Raw genomic sequence first — 6,775 nt, forward strand, 5'->3', positions numbered from 1 at the left:
TTTGTTTCTCAGGTGCGTTTTGGGTAATTTCCTTGTTGCTCCGTACTTTGGTTAAAGTAGCCCCTTTGTTGTTAGGTCCATTTGGGTGAATGCTTTGTTCTCAGGTCATTTTGGGGTAACGTAGCCTTTGTTCCAGGGTGCTTTGGTTAACTACCTTTTTTCAGGTACATTTGGGGGAAAAGTACCTTTGTTGGTCAGGCGCATTTGGGGGAACATAGCCTTTTTTCCCAGGTCACTTTGGTGTAAAGGCCTTTGTTGCTAGGTTTGCATTTGTGTGAACGTAGCCTTTTTTCTCAAATCAAGTTTGGTGTGAACGAGCCTTTTTGTCAGTAATTTGGTAAACTACTTTTTTTCAGGGCCTTTGGTGAAATGGGGCCTTTGTTTCCAGTCAGTCTTTGGTGTGAACGTAGCCTTTGTTGCTCAGGTCGCGTTTGGTGTGAACGTAGCCTTTGTTGCTCAGGTTGCGTTTGGTGTGAACGTAGCCTTTGTTGCTCAGGTCGCTTTTGGTGTGAACGTAGCCGTTGTTGCTCAGGTCATGTTTGGTGTGAACGTAGCCTTTGTTGCTCTGGTCGCGTTTGGTGTCAACTTATCCTTTGTTGCTCAGATGACATTTGGTCTGAACGTAGCCTTTGTTGCACAGGTCACGTTTGGTATTAACGTGGCCTTTGTTGCTCAGGTCGCATGTGGTGTGAACATAGCCTTTGTTGCTCAGGTCGCGTTTGGGTGAACGTAGCCTTTGTTGCTCCGGTCACGTTTGGTGTAAAGGTAGCCTTTGTTGCTTAGGTCACATTTGGTGTGAACGTAGCATTTGTTGCTCAGGTCACGTTTGGTGTGAACGTAGCCTTTGTTGCTCAGGTCGCGTTTGGTGTCAACTTATCCTTTGTTGCTCAGATGACATTTGGTCTGAACGTAGCCTTTGTTGGTCAGGTCGCATTTGGGTGAACATAGCCTTTGTTCCTCAGGTCACGTTTGGTGTAAACGTAGCCTTTGTTGCTCAGGTCGCATTTGGTGTGAACGTAGCCTTTATTTCTCAGGTCACATTTGGTGTGAACGTAGCCTTTGTTGGTCAGGTCGCATTTGGGTGAACATAGCCTTTGTTCCTCAGGTCACGTTTGGTGTAAACGTAGCCTTTGTTGCTCAGGTCGCATTTGGTGTGAACGTAGCCTTTGTTGCTCAAGTCAAGTTTGGTGTGAACGTAGCCTTTCTTGCTCAGATCATGTTTGGTATGAACGTAGCGTTTGTTGCTCAGGTTGCGTTTGGTGTGAACGTAGCCTTTGTTGCTCAGGTCGCTTTTGGTGTGAACGTAGCTGTTGTTCCTCAGGTCATGTTTGGTGTGAACGTAGCCTTTGTTGCTCAGGTCGCGTTTGGTGTCAACTTATCCTTTGTTGCTCAGATGACATTTGGTCTGAACGTAGCCTTTGTTGGTCAGGTCGCATTTGGTGTGAACGTAGCCTTTGTTGCTCAGGTCAGGTTTGGTGTCAACGTATCCTTTGTTGCTCAGGTTGCATTTGGTGTGAGGTAGCCTTTGATGCTCAGGTGACATTTGTTGTGAACATAGCCTTTGTTGCTCAGGTGACATTTGGTGTGAACGTAGCCTTTGCTGCTTAGGTCACATTTTTTGTTAACGTAGCCTTTAACATAGAAGTTGCATATATTTGTGAAGGACTTCGAAAAAAATCGGATTTGACAAAAAAAATTGGGAACTGAGCATGAAGTCCTCCAGTGTGAATGTAGCCTTTGTTGCTCAGGTCGCATGTTGTGTAAACGTAGCCTTTGTTGCTCAGGTCGCATGTTGTGTGAACGTAGCCTTTGCTGCTTAGGTTGCGTTTGGTGTGAACCTAGCCATTGTTGCTCCGCTCGCATTTGGTGTGTGCACATAGCCTTCGTTGCTCATTTCATGTTTGGTGTTAACGTAGCCCTTGTTGCTCAGGTCATGTTTGGTGTTAAAGTAGCCCTTGTTGCTCAGGTTACATTTGGTGTAAACGTAGTCTTTGTTGCTCAGGTCGCATTTGGTGTGAACGTAGCCTTTATTTCTCAGGTCACATTTGGTGTGAACGTAGCCTTTGTTGCTCAGGTCACATTTGGTGTGAACGTAGCCTTTGTTGCTCAGGTCACGTTTGGTGTAAAGGTAGCCTTTGTTGCTTAGGTCATATTTGGTGTGAACGTAGCCTTTGTTGCTCAGGTCACGTTTGGTGTGAACGTAGCCTTTGTTGCTCAGGTCGTGTTTGGTGTCAACTTATCCTTTGTTGCTCAGATGACATTTGGTCTGAACGTAGCCTTTGTTGCTCAGGTCACGTTTGGTATTAACGTAGCCTTTGTTGCTCAGGTCACATTTGGTGTGAACGTAGCCTTTGTTGCTCAGGTCGCGTTTGGTGTGAACGTAGCCTTTGTTGCTCAGGTCACATTTGGTGTGAACGTAGCCTTTGTTGCTCAGGTCGCATTTGGTGTGAACGTAGCCTTTGTTGCTCAGGTCACGTTTGGTGTGAACGTAGCCTTTGTTGCTCAGGTCGCATTTGGTGTGAACGTAGCCTTTGTTGCTCAGGTCACATTTGGTGTGAACGTAGCCTTTGTTGGTCAGGTCGCATTTGGGTGAACATAGCCTTTGTTCCTCAGGTCACGTTTGGTGTAAACGTAGCCTTTGTTGCTCAGGTCGCATTTGGTGTGAACGTAGCCTTTGTTGCTCAGGTCACATTTGGTGTGAACGTAGCCTTTGTTGCTCAGGTCGCGTTTGGTGTGAACGTAGCCTTTGTTGCTCAGGTCGCGTTTGGTGTGAACGTAGCCTTTGTTGCTCAGGTCGCATTTGGTGTGAACGTAGCCTTTGTTGCTCAGGTCACGTTTGGTGTGAACGTAGCCTTTGTTGCTCAGATCATGTTTGGTGTGAACGTAGCCTTTGTTGCTCAGGTCGCATTTGGTGTGAACGTAGCCTTTGTTGCTCAGGTCACGTTTGGTGTGAACGTAGCCTTTGTTGCTCAGGTCGCATTTGGTGTGAACGTAGCCTTTGTTGCTCAGGTCACGTTTGGTGTGAACGTAGCCTTTGTTGCTCAGGTCGCGTTTGGTGTCAACTTAGCCTTTGTTGCTCAGATGACATTTGGTCTGAACGTAGCCTTTGTTGCTCAGGTCACGTTTGGTGTGAACGTAGCCTTTGTTGCTCAGGTCATGTTTGGTGTGAACGTAGCCTTTGTTGCTCAGGTCGCGTTTGGTGTGAACGTAGCCTTTGTTGCTCAGGTCACATTTGGTGTGAACGTAGCCTTTGTTGCACAGGTCACGTTTGGTGTGAACGTAGCCTTTGTTGCTCAGGTCACGTTTGGTGTGAACGTAGCCTTTGTTGCTCAGGTCGCGTTTGGTGTGAACGTAGCCTTTGTTGCTCAGGTCACATTTGGTGTGAACGTAGCCTTTGTTGCTCAGGTCGCATTTGGTGTGAACGTAGCCTTTGTTGCTCAGGTCACGTTTGGTGTGAACGTAGCCTTTGTTGCTCAGGTCGCATTTGGTGTGAACGTAGCCTTTGTTGCTCAGGTCACATTTGGTGTGAACGTAGCCTTTGTTGCTCAGGTCGCATTTGGGTGAACGTAGCCTTTGTTGCTCAGGTCAAGGTTGGTGAATGGGAGAATTATCCTGCCATAATGCAAGAGCACATAATTTCAATTTGAGAAAAGAATTTCATCTTCTTGTACTCAAAACTTATAATGCTCACACTCAAAACATGCGTTCTCTCTCAAATATTTTCTCTTCTCTTTCAAATCTTTGCTTCTTCTCTCAGATTTAATGCATCTTGCACAGATATTTTTTCCTCTCGCTTGCCTCTTTCTCTTCGCGCACACACCGCGCTCTACTCGAGTCTCAGATACGCTCGCAAACCCGTAGGCTCTGCTTGCGGATTTTTTTTGCTCTCTCTCAGATTGCAGTCGGATCGTCGCCTAGCAACCTTTCCAGCCAATAGAATGACAGCCTCAGATAGGGTGCGCTTGTCTAACTCTACTGAGTGTGCCTGTTATAAACCTTACCGACAATAAAATGGCTTTTTTGTTTTTATATATATATATATATATATATATATATATATATATATATATATATATATATATATATACATATATATATATATATATATATATATACATATATATATATATATATATATATATATATATATATATATATATATATATATATATATATATATATATATATATATATATGTATATATATGTAGTGATGTTAACGTTTAATAAACTGCATTAAAACTTTTATAATATCTGCCAATAAGTGGCCTCGGTCGGCAGCGGGCACCAACGGCCTCTCCGATGGCCGGCAGAGCCAGCCATCGGAGAGGCCGGCAGAGCCTTATCCCCCATTTACACAATGGGGGATAAGGCTGACGATATCCTGAGTTCATTGCAATTAACAGAAGAAAAACAAAAGCACTATAAAGAGGTAAAAGAGGCTTTTGATGGACATTTTATCGGAGTGCATAATGTTATTGTCATGGACTGAGTGCCCAGCTAAAGATGTTGAGTGCAGAAAATGCCATAAAAGGGGACACTTTGCGAAAGTGTGCAGATCAGCTCAAAAGCTGGAATCTATTGAAGAGGATGCAGCTGGGGCTTATCTAGGAACTATTGACCATCTACATTTGTCGACATGGACAGAAATGCTTACCATAAACGGCAGACCGTTGCGTTTTAAAGTGGATACTGGCGCGTCCGTGACTGCCATAACAGAGACGGAATATGTACAGGATCGACATGGCAAATACACAGCGCCACAAAGACCACTGCTAGGGCCCACCAATCAACCTCTGGATGTTAAAGGGCAAGTGCATGCTGTTATTCAGAGAGGCAACAGAAAGATTGAGGAGGAGGTGTTCATTGTGAAGGACCTGAGCACACCCTTACTGGGCCTCCCTGCCATTCGCAGACTGCAGATGATTCCACAGCTCCATAGCATAGACGATGCAGAGGCATACTTTCGCTCAACCTACCCAGATGTCTTCACAGGGCTAGGTAAACTTAAAGGAGAGTACAAAATTAAGCTGAAAGACGATGCAACACCCTATGTTCTCTCTGCTCCACGTCGTGTAGCCATTCCTCTCCACAGCAAAGTGAAAGAGGAATTGGGCCGGATGGAGAAGATGGGGGTCATAGGCAGCGTGGAATAACCAACTGAATGGTGCGCAGGTATGGTCCCTATTGTGAAAACATCAGGGAAAATATGCATTTGTGTAGATTTAACACATCTGAATGAGAATGTCATCAGGGAGGCTCATCTTACCGGCAGTGGATGAGATGCTGGCCAAGCTAGAAGGAGCCAGGATCTTCACAAAGCTCGACGCGACATCAGGCTTCTGGCAGGTACCACTTCATAAAGATTCAATGCTGTTGACCACGTTCATCACACCAGAGGGACGCTACTACTTCAAGAGGCTCCCTTTTGGAATATCTTCGTCTCCAGAACATTTTCAGAAGAGGATTTCTCAGCTGATTGATGGTATTGATGGAGCCCTGTGCCATGCTGATGATGTCCTTGTCATGGGAAAGGATCGGGCAGAGCATGACGAACGACTGCACAAAGTGCTACAGAAATTCAGAGAAGCTGGACTCACTCTGAATGAGAAATGCCAGTTTGCTAAGGGTGAAATTCGATTCCTGGGCCATGTCATAAACTCAACAGGCATCAGAGCAGACCCAGATAAAATAAAAGCGATCCTTGACATGCCTGAGCCGAAGGATGTGGGGGACGTTCGCCGTTTCATGGGCATGGTGAATTATGTGGGCAAATTTTCACCACGTCTACCACAGAGAGCGTTCCTGGAGACGAAGAAGGAACTAGGGTCAGAGACTGTGTTAGCCCAATACAGCCCGAGTCACGAAACCATGGTATCAGATGATGCTTCTTCCTATGGACTAGGAGGGGTGTTGACACAAAAACAGCCTGACAGTGAATGGCGACCTGTAGTTTTCATTTCTAGAAGTCTGACCAAGGCCGAATCGCGGTACGCCCAAATAGAAAAAGAGGCTTTAGCTGTGACCTGGGCATGTGAGCGCCTGCGAAGATACTTGAGTGGGCAGGATTTTACTATAAGGACTGATCACAAGCCACTTATAACCCTCCTGAAGTCCAGAGCACTGGACGACCTCCCTCCGAGGATTATCAGATTCAGACTAGATTGCTCAGATTTAATTTCAACATAATCCATGTCCCAGGCAAAAACTTGATAACCGCTGATGCCCTGTCGAGAGCGCCTCTTCCAACCACAGCTACGGACGCAGAGCAAGACCTGGAAAAAGAATGTGAAGCATACCTGGACAGTGTAGTAGAAAACCGCCCAGCCACACCGACAAAGCTGGAACAGATTAAGAGGGCGCAAACCTCAGACAACACATGCAAACGTCTCAGTCACTACATTGCAAATGGCTGGCCTGAACACAGACGAGATGCACACGAGCTGCTGCTGCCCTACTGGCCGGACAGGTCAGTTCTGCACGATGGAGGATTACTCATGAAAGGTGAGAGACTCATAATACCTGAAAGCATGACCTGATATCCTGCAGAGACTTCACCAGGGACACCAATGCATCAACAAATGCCTAGCTAGAGCTAGAGAATCAGTCTGGTGGCCAGGCATTACGTCTGCTGTGAAACAGATGGTGGAGAGATGTAAGATTTGCGCACGGGAAGCTCACACAGCAGTCGAGCCCCTCGGTTAGCCTCTCAGGTTACATCCACTGATGATTATATTACAATGATTTGAAGCTCTGCCAAATCGGTTAAACGTTCA

Source organism: Cyprinodon tularosa, unplaced genomic scaffold, assembly GCF_016077235.1.
Source record: "Cyprinodon tularosa strain WSP-4 unplaced genomic scaffold, ASM1607723v1 ctg612, whole genome shotgun sequence".
NCBI classification, from domain to species: Eukaryota; Metazoa; Chordata; class Actinopteri; order Cyprinodontiformes; family Cyprinodontidae; genus Cyprinodon; species Cyprinodon tularosa.